Genomic DNA, 22729 nt, shown 5'->3' on the forward strand with positions numbered 1-22729 from the left:
CCCTGGAGTCACCGATGGGAATACCTGAAGGGGAAAGCTTCCCAATCAGTGGAGCAGTGTTGCGGTATCTCTCTGTCTCCGTTTCTCTCTTCCTCTCTATCTCTTTCTGTTTCTTACCCTCTAGCTGGAGGGAATTTAAAAAAAAAAAAAAGCTACCAAGAATGATGGAGTCACACAGCGCCAAGCCCCAGAGATAAGCATGAGGGCAATAAGGTAGAGTTGAGCATTTCTCCCATTTTCCCTGCACACCAGATGGTAATGAAAACCTTTCTCTTCTTACAAAAACTGATGTGACATTGTTTGACTTTAAAAACATATATATCATTTGTTTATTATTGGGTAGAGACAGAGGGAAATTGAGAGGGGGGAGAGAGGCAAAGGGATACCCACAGCTCTGCTTCACCACTCATGAAACTTTTCCCCTGCAGGTGAGGACCAGGGCCTTGAGCATTGTAATGTGTGCACTTCACCAGGCATGCCACTGCCTGCCCTCCACCCTGTTTGCCTTTTTGATGCATAAGATAGCAGGCTTATGTTCACCATCCAAGTGTTGTCTTAGAAGTTGTATGGCTCCATTTGAGGACTTAAAATATCAAGGAATAACATGGGAGCATACAATTCCCATTTTAAGAAGCACACTTATTTTAAATAAATATCTGAAAGAAGAAAAATACCTTTCTCTGTATTGCCTATAGCATCATGAATTCCTTGATAACTGTACTAATGCTTCTTCCAGGCATAAAGGTATAACTCTTTCAAGTTTATTTTAAGGTATAAATAGCAAATTACTCAAATAAAAGTGGCATAACCAATAAGTATTATTAGGAGGCAAAAAACAGATAAGTCAATGGTAGAACACAGGACTTGCATGCATGAAATCGCTGGTTTGATCCCTGACACTGACTATGCCAGAGGTGAGTGGTGCTCTTCTCATAAAAATAAAATAAGAAGGGGGCAGGCAGTGGCGCACCTGGTTGAACATACACATTATCATGCACAGGGACCCTGGTTCGAGCCCCTACTCACCACCAGAAGGGGGATGCTTTAGGAGTAGTGAAGCAGGTTGGCAAGTCTGTGTGTGTGTGTGTGTGTGTGTGTGTGTGTGTGTTTACCTAGCCCTCCACTCTCAATTTCTCTTTGTCCTATCAAGTAAAATAGAAAAAGTAAATTAATTAAGAATAAATATTTGTTACTTTCAGAAGTAATGTGGCATTATCTAGGTCTCTGATGCCATTCCTTCCATCTTCACTGCCATACTGCCATCTCTGAGTCCTGGTCTTGTCACACTGTCCATGATGGAGTTCCAGATATTACATGAAAACATGGCTACGCTTAGAAAAGAAGCAGAGCCTTCCTTCTCATGTAAGTTTCTGTTAGGAGGAAAACTTTTTCAGAATCTCCTCAATAACCTTCCTTCTTAGGTCCTATCAGCCAGGTCTGGGTCACACACCTCTATGTTCTACCTTCAAGGGAGCCTGTGAAATTAATTCCTGGGCATTTCTAACCTTCCATGTAGGAGGCAAGCCCTGCTGACAAGAAGAACCTGGATCTGCTGGAGGTGGTGGGAGGGTACCACCAACAGAGCCTGGCACAACCACTCCAGTATATTCTCCCAGCCAAATTGTAACTAGTCATACCATCTCTAACAAGCAAGATAACAAACAATTGTGTTATTTTCCTGTTTAAAATGCTTCCAACCCACCTCCCCACCCCTGCCCATTTGTGACCAATAAAGTTCACACCTTTTTAAGCCTGGCATATGAGAACTTTTATGACTTAGTCCCCATACTCAGCTACACCCAACTCATTCCCATTTTCTTTTTAATTAAAAGAATCGCTTTCGCCTTCTTTGCATTTGCGTAAAAGCCTTTAATTTTGAAGGAAGGCAGCATTCGGTGCAGAAAAGGTATGATTCGTTGTACTGCTCTCCAGATTCCAAGATGCCACTGCAGTTGCTCGGGCTGTCCTAGAATGTGGGGGTGGCTGAGACAAAGACTTCGTGACCAGTGTTGTTTCCCACACAGTTCACCAGGAGGCGGCAGGAACACTGGGTGAGCTATTTTAGTCCCAGCAGTGTAGGTGGAGCTACAGGCTGTTCTGGGCTGTATGATGGCCTCCAGCTCTTTGTGTGGTTTCTTTTAGGGCTCTCCTGTTCACTTTACAGGATGGCTAATCAAAACCTTTAATCAGCCTTCTGTTCTCAATGCTGAAATGGTACAGATCGGCCTTGCTTAGTTAATTCAGACAGAGAGTTCTATTTCGGTATCATGTCATTTGAAGCTCAGCTTCACCATGAACTTAGACAGCAGAGTTACATTTTGCCCACTTTGCTTGAGGTCATCTACTTGCAACAGCCATAAATCAGTTTTCTTTTCAATGGACTTTTTAGTAGGAATTAGTCAAAACTAATTTCACGAGTGGTGTTTACAGGATTCAGGTAGCTATTAGGGTAGAGATTAATTTAAGTATCTCAAATGCCATGCAAAAAAAAATATCTAACTTCAGATTAGGTTCTTTAATAAGTAATGCAAACTTTAAATCTGCTGCTAAAGTCAGTTTAGAGGGTCTTTAAAATTCAGATTGTAAAGACAGACTACCTGGGTTCAAATCCTCACTACATTGCTCATTCATTAGGTGATCTTAAAAGTCATTTACTTTCTCTGTGCCATGAATCCATACTCTGTAGAAGGATAGTGGCTAATAAGTATATAAGATGCTTCCATCTCACTAGTATCAGGGGGAAATGTAAATTAAAATCTCAGTGATAATCATGTCACACTTACTTGATTGTCAAATAAATAAGTAAATAAATTTACATATTGTGTTAGTATGTTTGTATTACTGTAACAAAATACTGCTTGCTGTTTATCTGATAAGCAACGTAAGTTGATGGCTCACTGTTCTGGAGGCTGGGAAGTCCAAGATCAAGGTGCCAGGAAGGGTGTCATCTAGCTTCATAACCAGTACCAGTTGTGTACTTCCCTGATAGAAGGGCGTAGGGAATGCTCTGGAGCCTCTCTTAGAAGACCTGAGTTTTGGGAGCTGGGTGGTAGCGCAGCTGGTTAAGCACACATGGTGTGAAGCGCAAGGACCTGCGTAAGGATCCCGGTTCGAGCCCGGTTCAAGCCCCGGGCTCTCCACCTGCAGTGGGGGTCGCTTCACAGGTGGTGAAGCAGGTCTACAGGTGTCTTTCTCTCCTCTGTCTTCCCCTCCTCTCTGTCCTATCCAACAATGAAGGCAGCAATAACAACAATGTTAAACAAGAAGGGCAACAAAAGGGAAAAAAAAAAGAAGAAGACATGAGTCCTGGGCCAGGAGATAGTTTACCTGACAGAGTTCACACATTATCATGCACAAGGATGTGTGTTTGAGTCTCTGGTACCACACGGGAGCATCATGAGCAGAGGAAGCTTCTTCAGTGTTAAAGTAGTGCTGTGATGTCTCTCCTCTATCTTTGTCTCTCCCTCTTGATCTGATATTGAAAATGAAATAAAATGGAGTTCCCAGGAGCAGTGGAATTACATAGATGAAAAAATCCTGGTAGCACACACTGCTGGTAGTAATGCAAATTGGTGCAGCCCTTTGGAAGACTGTTTGGAGAGTCCTGAAACAAATAAAAATGGAATTACCTTATGATCTAGTAATATCACCCTTAGGCATTTATCCAAAAGACATGGAAACACTAATTCAAAGGGACATATATTCATAGATGCATTATTCACAATAGCCAAAGATTGGAAGCAACATAAATGCCCATCAACAGATGACTGGCTAAAGAAGTTATAGGATATATATTCCAGGGAATACTACTCTGCAATCAAAAATATATTGTGTATTTTGGGACAAAGGTGATAGAACTGATGGTAATACGCAAAGAGATGAAAGACAACTACCAGATGGTTTCACTCACATGTGGGATCTAAAGATCTGATACACATGAACTTGAAAAACAACAACAACATAAGAAATATACACAGAACTTTGGTGGTAAGTATACGGGTAGACACTGTAACTTAGAATCCCGTAAACTATTAATCACACGCACACACACACACACACACACACACACACCCCTTAAATCCTTGCAGCAAATAAAAAAAGAACATGAATACCATTTATTAAGACTCCACCTCCCAAAGGTCCCACCTATTAATACCATCATCTTTGAAGGTTAAGATTTCATTATATGAATTGGGGAAAATAATTGCACCAACATATGTTGGTATGGATGTGGAACTCTGCTGATGGTGTTGACATCGGAAATAGCAGTGGTATTGACGTTTTTGATAAAGATGAAGACAATATATGAATCCCATGCTTAGTTATATACCACAGAGAAACGTCTGTACATGTACAATGTGTAAAGACTCAGGTTCAAGCCCCCGGTCCCCACCTGCAGGAGAGAAGCTTTAAAAGTAGTGAAGTAGGAAGTGAACTACCTGGAATGGAATTAGAGAATACTATGAAAGGAAAGGTCTCATCTGAGTAATGAGGGTGAAGGGCTGACATTCCACACCTGACGTCTCTGGACACAGTCCGAAGTGAAGCATGCTGAGTTTGGCCTTGTATGTTAACTCTCTTTTCAGCCACCAGGTTCCAGATGCTAGCAGGATGCCAACCAGACTTCCCTGGACAAATGACCCCACCAATGTGTCCTGGAGCTCCGCTTCCCCAGAGCCCCACCCTACTATGGAAGGAGAGAGGCAGGCTGGGAGTATGGATCGACCTGTCAACGCCCATGTTCAGTGGGGAAGCAATTACAGAAGCCAGACCTTCCACCTTCTGCATCCCACAATGACCTTGGGTCCATACTCCCAGAGGGATAAAAAATAGGAAAGCTATCAGGGGAGGGGATGGGATATGGAGATCTGGTGGTGGGTATGGTACCCCTCTTATCCTAAGGTTTTGTTAATGTCTCCTTTTTAAATAAATAAATAAATAAATAAATAAATAAGTAGTGAAATAATGCTGCGGGTGTCTCTCTTTCTCTATCTTCCTCCTCCCTTTTGATTTCTCCCTTTCTCTATCTAATAAATTATAAATTATAAAAATAGTAAATATTCCAAAAAAAAAAAAAACTTGCTGTGAAAACTCTTGCTGGGGACAGATATCAAGGTGAAGATACTGACTAGACTAGTCCATATCCTGGAGAACTTTCAGTGTCATGGAAAGTTAGGCAAGAGAGAGGGACGTAGAAGATGGGGTGCTCAGTAATGTCATTGGCACCATGAGGTCACAGAAACAGTAAGTAACTTTTATTGCCTTTGGTAATAAGGACCAATAAATGTCACTGATGATCTTTGCCTGAGCAGTTGCAATTGAGTATTAGAGTGTCAGCCAGAATATGGTTAATGCTAATACCTAAGTAAACTCTACTTCCACAAAGGAATGTTTGTTATTAATAAAAGAATTGTAGGAGGAGCAAGTGAGGAATCTGTAAAGGGAGATCTAGAACTTAATTTATTTATGCATCACTTTGAAGCCACAGAAAGTTTTGGAAGTGTTGGGGATCATCCACACTAGAGGGAAATAATTTCCAAGTCGGGTAAGAGCCCTCCTGGGGGTTGGAACTGGGGTGAAAGGTGGAGTACAGTGTGACCGACCCTCTGTGCCTGAGGCAGCATTTCATTTTTCGGAAAAAGACTTGAAGGCAGGATCCAAGCAACACGGAATTTGAGACAGCAGGGTTTAATGAGAGACCACAGGGAAGTGAGGAGGTCAAGGGAGGAGAGTATTGATAAGAGATCTGGCCTCCGGACTAGAGAAATAGGAACAGGGCCAACTTTAAATCCACATGTCAGTTGATACAATGTTAATCTAATGTTCCCTGCCATCTTTTAGGACTCTGACCTTTCCTTGACTTCTCCTGAGGAGAACGCTGTCCTTACTCCTCCCAGCTTCAGTCCTCCATCTGCCCCCTGTTCCTCCCAGCTTCAGTCCTCCATCTGCCCCCTGTTCCTCCTGCCTTTGCTGACATCAGACTGTGGAACACTTCCTAATGCTCTGTCCAGCCCAGCCTCATTCTCCCCAGAGAGTATCCCAACATTTCTCACTCATCTGAAATCAGACTATCTCACATCTTTTTGTTCTCATCAGAGAGGCGACTGGAAATGAATTTATGCCAAGACATTAATGTAATGGGTCTTCTTATTTTTGTGGTTATTTTCTTTCCAAATAGACAGTCCTGGTAACATCTTAACCCTAAAGTGTTTCTGTCAAAGAACAAAGAGCTTGGTTTGAGGAGGGGATGATACAAAATTGCCCTTCAAATCTTACTATGAAATAGGTCACTTATGACGCTGACTCTGAAATGAAGAAGGAATTGAGGGAATGGATATGAGAACCTTAATTTTATTAACGAGAAACTTTTTTTTTTTTTGGTGACAATAGACTTTAAATGTAATTGCTAAATGACCATACTTGAAAATATAGAGAAATACAAGTTCAGAAAAATGTCCCAAATTCCATGTGTGGCAGTAGGTACCCACTTTCTGGTATTTACTTTTCTTCTTAGTTTATCTGATGTTATTACTAATACTCTACATCTGTCATTGATCCTCATATATATTCTGAAGTAGGTGGCACATTTGTGTTTCTTAAAAGCAGTTTTTAGAAGGCAAAAGTAAAATTTTCAGCTGAGAACCTTAAATCGTCTATCTAATTTTCACAATTGGTTTGTGATGGAGGTGGGACTTCTGATGCTAATTAAGACTATCTATATGTATTAGTGAGTTTATTAGACAGGAATCTACACAAAAGCAGAATCAGTAGGATATACATATATATATGTATATATATATATATATATATATATAGAGAGAGAGAGAGAGAGAGAGAGAAAGAGAGAGAGAGAGAGAGAGGGAGGAGGGAGCTACATGAGAGAGAGAAGGAGAAGAGGTGAGAAGAGGGGGAGGGAGGAAAGAGGAGGGCAGGAAGGAAGGGAGGAGGGCAGGAAGGAAGGGAGGGGATGGGAGGAGAGAGGAGGAGGAGAGGGAAGGAGGGAAGAGGAGGAAGGGAGAAGAGGAGGGGAGGGAAGGAGAAGAAGGGAGGAGGGGAGAAGATATGGCTCTAATCCTAAAAATGAAAACTTTAGAACTAGGAGAATTGATGATGTAATTTCTAATTCAAATATCCAGAGGCTTGAGACCCAAGAACACTTACTTTTCAGTTCCAATTTGAAGGTAATAAAAAACAAACAAACAAACAAACAAACAAAGATGTTCTAGTTAAGCAGTCAGACAGGAGGTATACTTTCTCCCTTAATCTTTTGTTCTACTCAGGACTTCATCTGACTGCTCACCCATATTGGGAAAGGCATTCTATTTTATTCAGCCTGCTGATTCAAATGCTAATCTCACCCAAAAACATTCTCACAGAGAGGCCCAGAATAGTGTTTGACCAAATAAATGCCTGGCACCCTGTGGCCCAGTTAAATGGACACATAAAATTAGCCATGGTAGAATGCTCCTCTAGGAAGAGAAAAAAGGAGGTATTGCTGTTTTGTATTTAATTCTGGTAATATATATATATATATATATATATGTACAAATGTGTCAGGCAGAAGCTTCACAGGCATAAGTTTGATTATTTTAACTTTTTTTTGGCCTGGAATCTGATCTCTATAACAATTCAATTGGTTATGTAGGTTTCTGTTACCATTCTATATGAATAGAATTTCCTTCCAAGCATTCTCCTTTTCCACTATCTTATCATCATCACTGTCATCATCATCATCAACCTCAGGTTTACTGAGTATCTGCTGCTCACATTACTCAGTCCTAGAAAAGGATTAAGAATCCTCAAGGGAAACTAGATCTAAGCTTTGAGTGGCTTGTTTCCAGTTTACGAGACAGAACATATACATAAAAAGATAGCTAAATGTAAACCGAGTATGAATTAGACAATGCTCAGTGCAGGAGGATATTAATCTTAGATTCCAGAAAGAGGAGTAATGTGGAAGCTGAGAGTGGTCTGGAAAACTTTCAGTAGTTGTGGCTCTTGGGCTGGGCCTGAGGAAGAAGTCTGGCAAAAATAAGTATGGGAAGTGTTGACAAGAGTTGAGAGACTGTCAGGAAGAGGAAACACAGCAGAAGGAAGCAGAAAAATGCAAATGTGCTTGCAGGGACATTCAGGAGCCATGGCTTGGCGGGGCACCTGCACCACTGAGCAGCTTGATGTCTGGAGAGCAGCTTCCGGGAACAGCTTTAAGCCCAGATTGCTAATTAAAAAAAAAAAAAAAAACAACTTTTTTTTTTACACGATGTGTGAAAGTTTCCAGGATCAGCTTAGAGTATCATCTGTGCCTCCTGGAAGCACCTCCTCCCAAACACAACTTCCTGAAGCTGCTGATGAGGTGTCACCCTCAGCACTGCTCTGGGGAGTTAGTTACACATGTGTCCTCTGAAAAGCATTTCTCCTTGGACTTGCGTGCAATTCAGGGACAAAAACGAAAGAAAAAGAAAAAAGAAAACGAAATGCCTCCACCTGTTTTCATGTGTGGAGTTTGAGCTGTATTTATACAAGCAGCCCTGTTTCAGGGTTCACAGCTCTGCTGTATGCTAAAGTAGAAAATAAAGTCAGGGCAGGTTTGGCATTTCTGTCTCTGGCCCCTGCTCAGTGCTAGGCTCTTTGCCATTGCTTTGGGGACAGGATGGAAACGGGGCATGTGCTGGTAAGACTTTCACTTCTGATACTTTGAGGTCCAAGGCTCAATTCCCAATACTGCCGAAAGCCAGAGCTGAGCAGTGCTCTGGTGTAAAAAAAAATGCATTGGGGGCTAGTCGGTAGCACCCTGGGTTAAGAGCACATGATACTATGTGCAAGGACCCAAGTTTGAGCCCCTGCTCCCCACCTGCAGTGGGGATGCTTCACAAGCAGTGAAGCAGGTTTGCAGGTGTCTATCTTTTCCTCTCCCTCACTAGCTTACCCTCCCCAATTTTTCTTTGTCCTATTGAATAAAGTAGGGAAAAAAAGCATTGCCCAGGTCTAACAAAGAATAAACACTCAACAATTATAATTATGATAACAGATGAAAATAATACCAACCAACAAATGCTATACTTCTTTCCCCCAACCTCTTTCCTACAGACATGTAGGAATATGCTAGATGGAACATTTCAACCTGGCTTATTCTGTGATTCCAATACCCAGTATAGTGTCCAGCACAGAGCAGGAGCCAGAAAAAAAATTAGTCATGGTGGAAACAAGATAGAGATTCCCACAAATCTGCTTTTATAAGATATGGCTTATGAGCTCCAGTTGTACAATTGGTTAGCGCACGGTAATTATATAAGATATGGCTTAGTTTACAGGCATTCAGGCCTATTTCATCTGCTGCTTTAAAAACTCCAGTCGGGAACATTCAGAAATGTCTAGACTTCATGCTAAGGCTGCATGACCTGCACTGTCCAATAGAAATAAAAATGCAACCCACATGTGCCATTAGAGTAGTTTTAACAGCCATGTTGAAAAGAAACAGGTGAGTGGTCTGGGAGGTGGCGTAGTGAATAAAGCACTAGACTCTCAAGGTTGAGGTCCTGAGTTCAAGCTCCAGCAACACACATACCAGAGTGATGTCTGGTTCTTCCTCTCTCTCCTCCTGTCTTTCTCACTAATAAATAAATAAATAACCTCTTTTAAAAAAAGAAAATAAATAGGTGAAATTACTTTGTTGTTTTATTTAATCTATTTTATCCCAAATATAGTTATTTTCAAACACAGCCAACATAAAAAGTGATGGATTGACCTACATGGATGTAGAGGTTACATAGGCTCCTATGCTGAATATGGGCCCCAGATCAAATCGATGGGATTTATAATCAACACTATTTATACACTTTTCCCATATTTTGGAGCTACTCTCTTCCCAGATCCTTCTTTCTAGCCCTTTTTCCAGCCATGAAATCATCTTCCCAGACAATAACTTGGGCATATCATGTCATGATATCATATCATATCACATCATGTCAGGCTCAGGCAAAAGCTAATAGTCATGGGCCCTTTGGCATATACCTAAAATAAATCTACCAGCTATTTCCAAAACGAAGACCCCAAATTTTCATCTGCAATATTCCAGCCTTTAGGTTCATGATTAGTCAGCAATTTGTATGGCTTTATACGTTAACTCTTTTTCAGCCACCAGGTTCCAGATGCTACCATGATGCCAGCCAGACTTCCCTGGACAAATGACCCCACCAATGTGTCCTGGAGCTCTGCTTCTTCAAAACCCTGCCCCACTAGGGAGGGAGACAGGCTGGGAGTATGGATTGACTTGTCAATGCCCATGCTCAACAGAAGCAATTATAGAAGCCAGACTTTCCACCTTCTGCATCCCATAATGACCCTGGGTCCATAGTCCCACAGGGTTAAAGAACAGGAAAGCTATCAGGGGAGGGGATGAGATATGGAGCTCTGGTGGTGGGAATTGTACCCCTCTTATCCTATGGTCTTGTCAGTGTTTCCACTTTATAAATAAATACATTAAAAAAAAGAAATTAAAGAAAGTAATGAATTAAATAATTTATTTTATTTTTGCACTAACTTAAAGAGCTAGTGTGTATTTTGCATTTGCAGCACATCTTGACTCAGACCAGCACATTCCAAATGCTCAGTAGTCACCTGTGCTTACTGACTGCTGTATCAGGATGTTCAACTCCTATCAGAAAGGCAAGATGAAACCTCTCTCTCTTCCTTCCTTCCTTCCTTCCTTCCCTCCTTTTTTTCCCTGGTGATTCCATATTAACTTAAAAAATTACATGTCAACAGGGGTACAATTCCACACTGTTCCCACCACCAAGAGTTCAGAATCCCTGATCCCTCCATTGCAGTCCACCATGGTTCTCCTAAGGTTGCAGATATGGGTTAACCATCATCTCTACAGCTATCTGTCTACATCTGTACACAATTGCCCCCTTCTTCTTCCAGGCCCAGTCCTCTCTTCTCCTCCAAGCCACACATAGCCCTATTACTTCATCCAAATATTTCTACTCTTTTCATTCTCTCTTTTTGGGACCTGTTGGAGCTTGAGTTCAGAGCCCTCTTATCCTCTTCCTCCTATCACTTCTCCCCCACTGAGAATGGATCAAAGTCATTTTGGGGGTGAAGAAGGTAGGAGTTCTGGTGAAGCCTCTCTTTCTACCCAGAAAGGGCCACTCTTCAGTTCCACTTCCTGTTGCTGCCCTGAAGAAGGTTTCAGGCTTCTTAGAAGATGTGCCTACCATCTATATGGGTGTGCTTTGTTCTTCAGTGTCTCACCAGTTCTTAGCAACATCGCCCCGCCAGATATTCGTCAGGATGCGGCATCATCTAAGTTCATTTCCCACGTCTACGCTGGACCGGACCTGCCAATATACGCGGATATCTTCGCCCACCCTGTCCAACGCTTGACGTCTCGTCACCCAATCTGGTCCCCTACGCCTACACTGAACTTCTCTGTTCCAGACTCTTGGAAACAGAGTTGGCAGCCAGCTGAGGTAAAGAACAAACACCTCATCGCAGACCCCTGCAAGCGTCAACCCGGCTTTGACCTAGCACGTTATGATTGGGCCCTCCTCAATCGCTATCGAACAGGCCGTGGCCGGTGCGCCGCTATGTTCCATCGCTGGGGAGCCAGAGACGGCCCGAACTGCCCCTGCGGCTATAGACAATGACCCACATAGTCAACGACTGCCACCTCTCCAGATTCAAAGGAGGTCTCGAAACTTTACATCGGGCTCAACCTGACGCTGTTGACTGGCTACGGAAGATGGGCAAACGCTAGAAGAAGAACCAGAAAGACCAAATCAGAAAATAACCTCAACATCCATTCACATGATGCACCTACAACACACAAAACAGGGAACTAATTTCCCAAGACACTTCTATGTGTAGTATTTGAAATGTCAATTATTATCCTCTTTTTCAGGCATGGCTTTGGAGACATTTACCCATGGTAATCTTGCCTAGACTCAATCTATGTGGGTCATTTATTTGTCCATTCAATACACTGTGTACTGTGTGCAGTGGGGTTAGAGGGTTGCATTGGATTGACCTTCTCATGGTGCATCCCGTGAGTACCCATTCATTGGGGAAACTGACGATCCTTCCTAGCCGACTGAATCCACATGGATCCAGTCACTTTCAAAGCCAGCAACAAGCAGCTCCTGACAGCTTTCAACCTGACGCTGTTGACTGGCTATGGAAGAAGGGCAAACGCTAGAAGAAGTGGAGTTAGAAACATAACTGTCTACTGTGTGCAGTGGAGTTAGAGCAGAGAGGATATAGTGATTTTCTTGGGAAATAAAATCCTGAGTTAGATTAACAGATACATAAGCAGGACTGTATAACCTGTTTAACATAGGAGAAAGTAAATGTCAGGTACTTTGGAAGCACATAGGAGGGCAACTAACCTAACATGTGTGGTGTGTGTGTATGTGTGTACAGATGTGTATGTATATGTGTGTAAAGGACATTAGAGATGCAACATCTAAAGTAAGACCTTAAGGCTGAGTTGAAATTGAGGTGTATATGAGGCCACTGGGGAGTGGATGCAGGGCAGGAAGAGAACATTATAGGTGAGGAGAGAACATAGACTTGCTTAGAAGGGGAAGGACTAAGCAGTGGAGCCTATAATTGACAATATTCAGAGTCCACGAAGAATATATTTGTGCTTTGAGTAGATAACAGCCAGGCCTAGAATATCCATGGTTAGTAATTTGGACTCCATTTAAATTCTATAGCAAAGATCCTAAAACACTTCAGTTCTGACTTCTTATTTTGTATTTCTAGCAGTTTACAGGGTATCACTATGATTCATCTAAATCCAGTATGTTTGGTCACCACCTTTATTCCCCTAGTAAATATTCCAAACTGGTTATCTGTTGCAACCCCCCCATCAACATAATTTCAGTAACCTGGCATAACTAAGTCATATTTCACCCTTCTCAAATACTGTCTATATCCAACTTGTCACTCAATCTTGCTAATTTTCATTATTGTTGTTATTATCAGGGACTCTGTGCCTTGATGATTCTACTACTCCCAGTATTTTTATTTTTCCTTCTAAACAGAGATTGATTAACAGAGAGGAAGGAGTGGGGAGAGGGAGAGAGAGGAGTGGGTATACTGAAGCACTATCTACTGCTTGTGAAGCTTTTCTTATATAGTCACTTCCATGTGGCTTCCACAAGCCATTGGCTTGAATCTGGGTCCTTCCATAAGAGAATGTGCTCTTACTAATGTTTTCACTGGATAACTGAAGGTTTTTGGTTCAAGCACTTTCTGCATTCCTGAAAGGTAATTCATTACTAATTTTTCTATAATAGCTTTAAATTTTCACTAAGGTTATCTAAATTCTAAATAGTAGAATCTGTATTCTTCTGAGATATCTTTTTTTTTTTTTTTTACAACTAGTTTAAAACAATAACATCTGCCTTAGCAAAACAAGTAAAGAGATGAAAGACAACTACTGGATGGTTTCAGTCATGTGTGGAATTTAGAGATTGAATACACATGAACTTGAGGGGAAAAAAAAAAACAGAAGCAAGCAAATTTTCTTAGACTTGTGAGAACTCTGGTGGTTATCTTTGGGAGTCGGGAGGGTGGGAATACAGAACTTTGGTAGTGGGTGTGGTGTGGAGCTATGTACTGTAATCTTAACAATCTTGTAACATACTATGAATAGCAAATTTATAAAAAGTAAAAAAAAAAAGAGCTGCTTATAAATTTCTGCAGTCCAGAAAACCTCAAGTAATTTTTATAGAAAAATAAAAATGGTTCTTAAGAGTTTATTATCTGCATAGAGACACCATAAATAGGATTTTAAGATGCCTAGTTGTGTCCCTCCCTTTCCTCTCAAGCCTTTTTCTAGATACATCACCTGCATGTTCACTCACCCTAAAAAAATGCTCAACACTGTTTAAACTTGCCCTTTATTACCAAGTATCTGACTTCATATTGACTTGGCAGTCTCTTATAACCACACCCTGAAGACAGGACATGGAAAATGTAAAACACAAGAACCAGATTGCATTCTGTGTCTCAGGAATAAATGAGAAATAATCATTTCCCCCAGTTGCATTTTGTCAGCAGAATGTTCACTGGGTGGAAATTCCATTTCAATCAGGAAGTATTTAGTGAGACTTCAGCTGTGTTAGGCATAAGACTACTTGTCAGAGGCATGATTCCCATATTTTGTACAATTAAAAAATCAGGGTATGTAGTGCGACAATAGTAAATCAGTTCTGCTTTGGGAAATTTGAGTTACACGATTGCTATAGTTACAGGAGCTGCATGAAAAAGTGTCTCTCGAGTTTACATTTTTAAAAAACATTTTATATTTATTTTCCCTTCTGTTGCCATTGTCGTTTTATTGTTGTTGTAGTTATTGTTGTTGTTATTGATGTTGTCGTTGTTAGATAGGACAGAGAGAAATGGAGAGAGGAGGGGAAGACAGAGAAGGGGAGAGAAAGACAGACACCTGCAGACCTGCTTCACCGCCTATGAAACAATGCCCTTGCAGGTGGGGAGCCTGGGCCTCGAACTGGGATCCTTCCGTCCTTGCGCTTTGCCCCACATGGGCTTAACCTGCTGAGCTACCACCCTACTCCCGAGTTTACATTTTTATTGGCAGCACAAATCTAACACATATTTATTTCCTTGATTACTGAACAAATAGTGCTCACCTGGTATCTGAGGCACTTAGTCATTAAGATGACAAAGACAGGGATCAGGCAGTGACACACCTGGTTGAATACTCATGTTGCTATGTACAAGGACCGAGGTTCAAGCCCCCAGACCCCACCTGCAGGGACAGAAGCTTCACCAGTAGTGAAGCAGGGCTACAGATATCACTATTTCTCCCACTGTGTCTCCTCTACTCTCAACTCTTCTCTTACCAAAGAAAAAAGAAAAAAGAAAAAAGTATGGTCACTGGCAGAAGTAGATTCAATGTTCAGGCACTGAACCCCAATGATAACTTTGGTGGGGGAAAAAAAGACAAAGGTATAGATATAAAAAAGAAAATTATGGACAAAAATTTTTTTCTCAAACAAGGTATGTGCCCAGTTATGTGGTCAAACACTAGTCAAGATGTTATTGTGAAGGCAAATTTGGGATCTGATTAGGATCTAAATCAACAGACTGAGCAAAATATATTACTTTCTCATTTTAAGAGGGAACAGTGAGGTTTCTCCCAAGAGGAGACTCTTGTTTCCAGGTTGCAACACTGCCCTGAAGTTTGTAATTAGCACTGTGTAAACGAGTTCCTTAAAGGTAAGTCTCTGTCCCTCCCATCTTCCCTATTTTCTCTCCTTCCCTGTTTCTCCTCCTTTACATACAACACACAACACACAACACGCAACACGCAACATGCACACCCACACACACACTGTGTGGGTGTGTGGGTGTGCGTGTCTTATTGGTTCTGTTTCTCCAAAAATTCTTAATACAGCATTCACAAGTATTATTATTCATTTTCCATTGCTGAGATAATCTGTGCATTTAAAAAAACCTAGTTGCATAATATCTTTTTACCCCCTCCACAATGGTAACATCCCACTTTACAATATGTCTTCTAGCAATGTTTTAAAACATATGGCATTCATTTTCAAGGCTTAACTTTCTCAAGAAGAGAAAATGTAGAACCAGAGTGGTATTGTTAGATGTGAAAAAAAAGTTGCCTAATTTCAAGTGGAATGAGAAATGAGGGACTGTGAAAAGCTTGAAGGACACATGAGGGAGGCAGTGGGAACAGAAGTCCAGACAGAATAAGGTGGAAAGAAACTGCATGGGTGGTGTGTGTGTGTGTGTGTGTGTGTGTGTGTCTGTGTGTGTCTGTGTGTGTATCTGTGTGTGTGTGTCTGTGAGCAATCTCCTTAGTGGGCAAGGAGGACTGTAGCACATACTTGACCAAAGCAGTTGGGATCAGAATAAAAATTCCTTGGAAGATAAAATGAAGAGCAAAGTACCGTTTCAGTGGAAATTGGTACAAGCTGAACCCATCTAGAAGCAAATGTGAGTGCTCTGTAGCAAGAAATGTTTAGATAGAATTAGTGATAGCTTTCTAAACCTGATTTAAGCACATAACAGGCCCACTTCTCTGAACCAGCAATAGAAAAATATTTGGAAAGGGGAAAATCTTATGAATAATTAGACATAATTAGGTTGTCAGCTCATATATCATGTCTTGCCTCTCAGGGCCGTTTTGCAGATTAATTAGTTAATGTTTGTAAAATAAGCTCCAAGTGCCATGTATTATTGGCACAGAATTAGATTTTCAGTGTGATGAATGTAATTAAGTCATGTTGATTTCATAGGAACTTTCAGTTCAGGATAATGTCTAATCCAGCATGTTCTGGGGGTAAGTGTTCTCCTACTCAAATTTCCTTGCTGGGAGTTCTGGGATAGGTATCTCGAATCATGTATAGTGCATAGCTCAGCTGAGATGCAGCATTGGAGGTGTCACATAATCCCCCATGGAGTGGGAGGAAATCTTCATCGGACAGATTGATAACCAAAATACACAAAGAACTCACCAAACACAGCAATAAAAAGACAAACACCCCCATTGAAAAATGGAGGGTGGGAAATAGAGGCAGAATCTTTTCCAAAGAAGAGATCCAAAGGACCAACAGACATAAAAAAAAAAAATGCTCAAAGTCACTGATGGTCAGAGAAATGCAAATAAAAAGAACTTTGCACCTATGAGAATGTCATACATTAGAAAAGACAGAAACACGAACTGCTGGAGAGGCTATAAGTGGTGGCTGGCAGGGGGTGGAGAGGGACTCTTCTATATTGCTTGTAGGAATATAAATCCCTGTGTAGAACAGTCTGAGGATTCACCAGAACAAAACCTACCTTATGACCCAGCAATCCTTCTCTTGGGGATATACCCAGGGAAAACAAAAGCATTTATATCAAAAGACCTATGCATAGTTATGGTCATAGCATTACAGTCTGCAACAGCCCCAAACTGGAATCAACCCAGATGCCCAATAACAGATGAATGGCTAGGAAAGATGTGGCACATACACACGGTGTAGTACTAGGCAGTTCTGGTATTTGCCTTTCTCCTTCTGACTAATTTTGCTTAGCATGATCCCCACAGTTCCATCCATGTTGTTACAAATGGCAGTATTTCTTTTAATAACTGAATATCATTCTATTGTGCATTTATACCATGTATTCTTTACTCATACATTAGTTGTTGGGCAAGAAAACATTTTAAAAAAGGTTGACTTTATGAGCTAGAAGGAACAGAACCTCCCTCTAGCAGATGTAGTCTGGGGGTCAAACCTGGGCTCTTAGCCATGCAACACCTGTGCTCTGTCACTGAATCACCTCCCTGACAACACAAACTAGTTCTATAAACCCAGAAATGCATTTAGACTTCTATATCCAAACCTATCATAATTTTTTCTTAAACAGTATAATTGGCTATTGACTTTAACATTAAGTTATGCTTTCATAGTTTTGGATTTGGTGAATTTTGAAAGAGGTCTGTAACAGCAGCTTCAATTTGATTAATGATAGATAGACGATAGATAGATTAGATAAACAGGTCTCTGGTGCATGAAATGCTGGGGATCAAGATCAGGACCTCATGCTTCCAAGTTCAGTTCCCTACTCTATTCACTGTGCCACTTTCTGGGCCCTAGGACAGCAACTTTTTAAAAACTCTGGTATCTATCTATCTATCTATCTATCTACCTACCTACTTATCCTTAAAAATCATGAGGATCTCACAAAGCTTTTATTTGTGTGTCTCATTTATCAATGTTTGTTACCTTAGAAATCAAAGCTGACTTTTTTTTTTCTTTTTTGCCACCAGGGTTATTGCTGAGGCTTGGTATCTGTATGACTTCAAGGTTCCTAGCAACTATTGGGGTGGGGTGGGTGAGAGGAGAGAGACAGGAAAGAGAGGGAGAAAGAGAGGAAAGAGAGGGAGACAGAAAGGAGAGATACCTGCAGCACTGCTCCATCACTAGTGAAGCTTCCTTTTGTAGGTGGGGACTGGGAACTTGAACCTGGGTCCTTATGCATAGCAATGTGTATGCTCTACCAGGTGAGTCTCCATCTGGCCCTGTGAAAAAGTGGTAATTTATTCATGAAAAATAATAGTCGAGGTCAGGGAGGTGGCTTAGTAGTATAGTCCATAACTTCCATGTATGAGAAATTCCTGACACTATATGAGTGACAAAGACAAAGACATGTGAAACTCCATGAACGGTAGACTAGTGCTTTGGTGTCTCTCTCTCTCTCTCAAAAATATAAGAGAGCCTGTGAAGTGGCTCAGTGATAGAGTGGCACTCTGGGTTCAATTTTTATACCACATTTTAAAGAGAATATAGTCCTGGGAGTCCGGCGGTAGTGCAGCGGGTTAAGCGCACATGGTACAAAGCGCAAGGACCTGCGTGAGGATCCCAGTTCAAGCCCCCGGCTCCCCACGTGCAGCAGGGGTCACTTCACAAGCAGTGAAGCAGGTCTGCAGGTGTCTGTCTCTCCCCTCTGTCTTCCCCACCTTTTTCAATTTCTCTCTGTCCTATCCAACAACAATGACATCAATAACAACAATAATAACCACAACAACAATAAAAAGACAACAGGGCAACAAAAGGGAAAATAAATGAATAAAATTTAAAAAAGAATATAGTCCATTATATAAAACATAATAAATATTTTAATGAGCAAAGCTGAAAAAAGAGGCACTGTTCTATATTTTTATAAATATTTTAATGTCTAACTTAATAAAGCACAGAGGTAATTCTATATGTTTTTTTTTTTCTCCTTCCTTCGCTGTCTTCCCTCCACCTCCTTCTCCTTCTCCTCCATCTCCTTCTCCTTCTTCTTTTTCTTATTCTCCTTCTTCTCCTCCTCCTCCTTTTTCTTTTTAACCAGAGAAGTGCTCAGTTCATCTCCAGGGACTGAAGGTGGCATTTTCGTTGCCTCAGGCATTAGAGTTTTTTTTCATAATTAATATGCTATCTTCTCTGCCTCTGTATCTGTTTTTGAATCCAGTCTTATATAGCTTATGTGGTACATTATTGTGAATGATGTTGAAAGACAAAAACAAAAAAATGATCTCACATAAATATGAAAGAGGACAGTTTTAATAGCTTTTTCAGATAATTCTGAATATTTCTCCTTTTGACTTGACATCAAAACTTAACAAGTGATCACGACTTTTCTTTCTTTTCTTTTTTCCTTTTTTCTCTTTCTCTCTTTTTTTTTTTTCCCCTTGTCCCTGGAGATTCAGCACTCTGGGCCTCCTTTCTCCCCAGACAGACAGGCAGAGAAAGATGAAGACACCACAGCACCGGAGCTTCTTTCAGTGCAGTGGGGGCTGACCTTGAACCTGAGTGGTGCACACGGCAAAGCAGGCCTCGTAGGTGAGTGATCTCACCAGCCCTCAAGTGATCATTTTGACTTCCTAAAGATTGGACCATATCAATGATTTTTTGCACCTCACTGTTTTTAAAATATATTCTCTCTTGTACTTGCATCAGGTTTTTGGTCATTTCAAAAATACTGATTGATTTGAGTCATACAGAGCTTCCAACAGTTGACACATTTCATTATACAATTTCAATCACTTTTATTAATACCACTATGTATTTCATCATGAAATTCTTTAGTATTGGTATACTGTAAACATTTTTTTTTCATTTTCACAATGCTGGAATCTTTTATTTATTTATTTATTTATTTTTATATTTTTAAATTACAGAATTACATGTCAACAGGGGTTTGAATTCACACCATTCTCACCACCAGAGTTCTGAATCTTCACTGACCTCATTGCAATCCACCACAGTTTCCCTAAAGTTGTAGACATGGGCCAACCATCTTCTCTACAACTATCTGTCCACATTTATACAAAGTTACCCCTTCTTTTCCTGATACAATCCTCTCTTTCCCTATAAACTAATCGTGACATCAAAGCTACCTCCATATGTCTCTCTCCTTTTCCTTCTCTCTCTCTGGGTGCTGATGGAGCTGGAGTGCAGAGTCCTCTTATCTTCCTCCTATCACTTCTCCCCTGCTGGGAGTATGGACCAAGGTTGTTTATGGGGAGTAGAAGGTAGGATTTCTGGCTTCTGTAGCTGCTTCTCCACTGAGCATGGGTGTTGACAGGTCGATCCATACCCCCAGCCTGTTTCTATCTTTCTCTAGTGGGCCAGAGCACTGGAGAGATGAGAGTCCAGGACACATTGGTGAGGTCATCTGCCCAGAGAAGTTGGGGCAGAGTCATGGTAGCATCTGCAGCCTGGTATCTGGAAGGTGGCATGACCTAAGTTGAGACAAGATGGTTAATGAACAGGAACCAGAAAGTAGGATCAGAGCAGATGAGATCAGGGATTTTAGGGTAGAAGAAAGCTAGGGAAACCATTTTAGGCATGTTTCTGGGGGCATACGACTATAATAGTTTTGCTTGAGTTTAGTAGCTAACCTGAGGTTGGATGAGAATGTTGTCTGAGAGAATGGTGTCAGAGTGGAGCACCAAATTTGAAGAGTTGCGAGGTTGACTTCTCAGGCTGGTATCTCAGGTTACAGTCCACAGTAGGATTGCAATAGCAGCATAATGCAGGGTGGCAGCACCAATAGCGATTTGGTTAAAGTTGACAGGGTTGGTATGGCAGTAAGGAATCATAGAAAAGGAATTTCAAGAAGTATGGGCATATCCTAGAGGTACCAGGACTAGGAGAAATGCAGGTCTTAAAGAGAATGCAAGAGGTTTCTTATAGTCTTAGAGAAAGTTAAAATATCAATAATTAATTATTATAGCCAGGTTAGTTGGGGGGCTAAGTATCTGTGTTATTATACTTAACTTCACTATGATCTGAACACTTCTAGTGGTATCCGAACCTCCTGGTGTTTTAAATACTTACAAGGTCAAAAGGTCTTGACCTATCTGGCCTAAAGCTGTAATTGATTTAGATGTTTGCAGAGCTTTATATTCCGATACATTTTTAGAGATCCATAAACAATTAATCCCCTTATCAGAGTATGATCATTTTGCAAATCTAAGATAAATATTAGCAAGAGCTAGTATTTGTGCATAGAGCTACAGTAGTCTAGGCAGTTAGGGAACTTGAGATATTAAATCTATCCACCCCTCTCACATGTTGCTATTGATAGGACCAAATAGTGATAAGACTAGAGTTTCCCATCTTCCCCACCACCAAAAATTTGTGCCCTACCCCTAGGTAACTATAATAGTTTTCCCATTTTAAATATGGGTTGTGTTATGTCTGACTTTTTTTTATGTATGTGTGTTCAGTTCTCTAAATTCCAAGTATGAGTGAGACCATCCTATAGTTTTCTTTTACCCCCTTACTTATTTCACTAAGCAAATGTTCTCAAGTTTCATTCATTTTATCCCAAAGGATGTAAAGTCATTTTTTATTGCTAAGTAATAATCCACTGAGTATATGTCCCATAACTTTTTTTAACCAATCATCTGTAGAGGGACATTTTGGTTGCTTCCAAATTTTTGTTATTGTAGATAATGCAGCTATGAACATGGGGGTGCATATATCCCTTCGAATTAGTGATATTATCTCTTTTGGATAAATGCCTAGGAGTGGGATTGCTGGGTCATAAGGTATTTCCATCTGTATTTGCTTAAGGATTCTCCATACTGTTCTCCATAATGGTTGTACCACTTTGCATTCCCACCAGCAGTGTATTAGAGTTCTCCACATCCTTTCCGACATTTATCTTCTCCTGTTTTGTTGATGAAGGCCATTCTTACAGGTGTGAGGTGGTATCTCAGTGTGGTTTTGATTTGCATTTCTCTGGTGATGAGTAAATTAGAGCATTTCTTCATATTTTTGTGGGCCATGTGTATCTCTTCTTTGGAGAACTGTCTATGCATGTCCTCTGTCCACTTTTTTTTATTGGCTTCTTCTTTTTCTTTTTCTGAATGAGTTCTATATAGATGTTTGTTATCAAGTGTCTGTTTGAAGTATGATGTGCGAATATGTTCTCCCATTTGCTGAGTTTCCTGTTTATCTTTATGGAGTTTTCTTTTCATGTATGGAAGCTTTTTAATTTGATATAGTCCTACTTGTTCAATCTTTTTTTTTCTTTAAATATTTATTTTTTTATTTATTCCCTTTTGTTGCCCCTTTTTGTTTTATTGTTGTAGTTATTATTGTTGTTGTCGTTGTTGGATAGGACAGAGAGAAATGGAGAGAGGAGGGGAAGACAGAGAGGAGGAGAGAAAGATAGACACCTGCAGACCTGCTTCACTGCCTGTGAAGCGACTCCCCTGGAGGTGGGGAGCCGGGGTTCGAACTGGGATCCTTATGCCAGTCCTTGTGCTTTGCGCCACCTGTGCTTAATCCGCTGCGCTACAGCCCGACTCCCTCTACTTGTTCAATCTTGCTTTTGTTTCCTTTGCCCATGGGGTGAAGTCTCCAAATATGTCTTTAGTGTTAATGTCATGAAATGTTTCACTGATATATTCTTCTATGTATTTTATACTTTCAGGTCTGATATCCAGATCTTTGATCCATTTTGAGTTAGTTTCGGTGTATGGTGTTATTTGGTGGTCTAGTTTCATTTTTCTACATATGACTGTCCAATTCTGCCAACACCATTTACTAAAGAGACTTTTTCCCCCCAATGGGTAGATTTGGCTCCTTTATCAAATATAAGGTATCTGTATATGTATGGATTGAGTTCTGGGTTCTCTATCCTATTCCATTGGTTCATATGACCATTTTTGTTCCAGTACCACACTGTT

The 22729-nt window shown here is 40.7% G+C and overlaps 1 long non-coding RNA gene across 2 annotated transcripts in view; it reads right to left on the reverse strand.

Moving 5' to 3' along the window:
• Positions 1-1422: 1422 nt before the first annotated feature.
• The window catches only part of LOC132539873 (uncharacterized), an 82564-nt gene continuing 61257 nt past the window's right edge, over positions 1423-22729 (reverse strand). The window contains exons 3-4 of one of the 2 annotated variants that reach the window (XR_009551144.1): positions 3328-3604; positions 1423-2441 (exon numbers count right to left, since the gene is read on the reverse strand). This is a non-coding gene — a long non-coding RNA (uncharacterized LOC132539873). Of the gene's footprint in view, positions 2442-3327; positions 3605-18601; positions 20270-22729 lie in introns of those variants that run through there. The other variant, XR_009551145.1, reaches the window with a different exon arrangement.

Source organism: Erinaceus europaeus, chromosome 8 (genome assembly GCF_950295315.1).
Source record: "Erinaceus europaeus chromosome 8, mEriEur2.1, whole genome shotgun sequence".
Classification (NCBI taxonomy): domain Eukaryota; kingdom Metazoa; phylum Chordata; class Mammalia; order Eulipotyphla; family Erinaceidae; genus Erinaceus; species Erinaceus europaeus.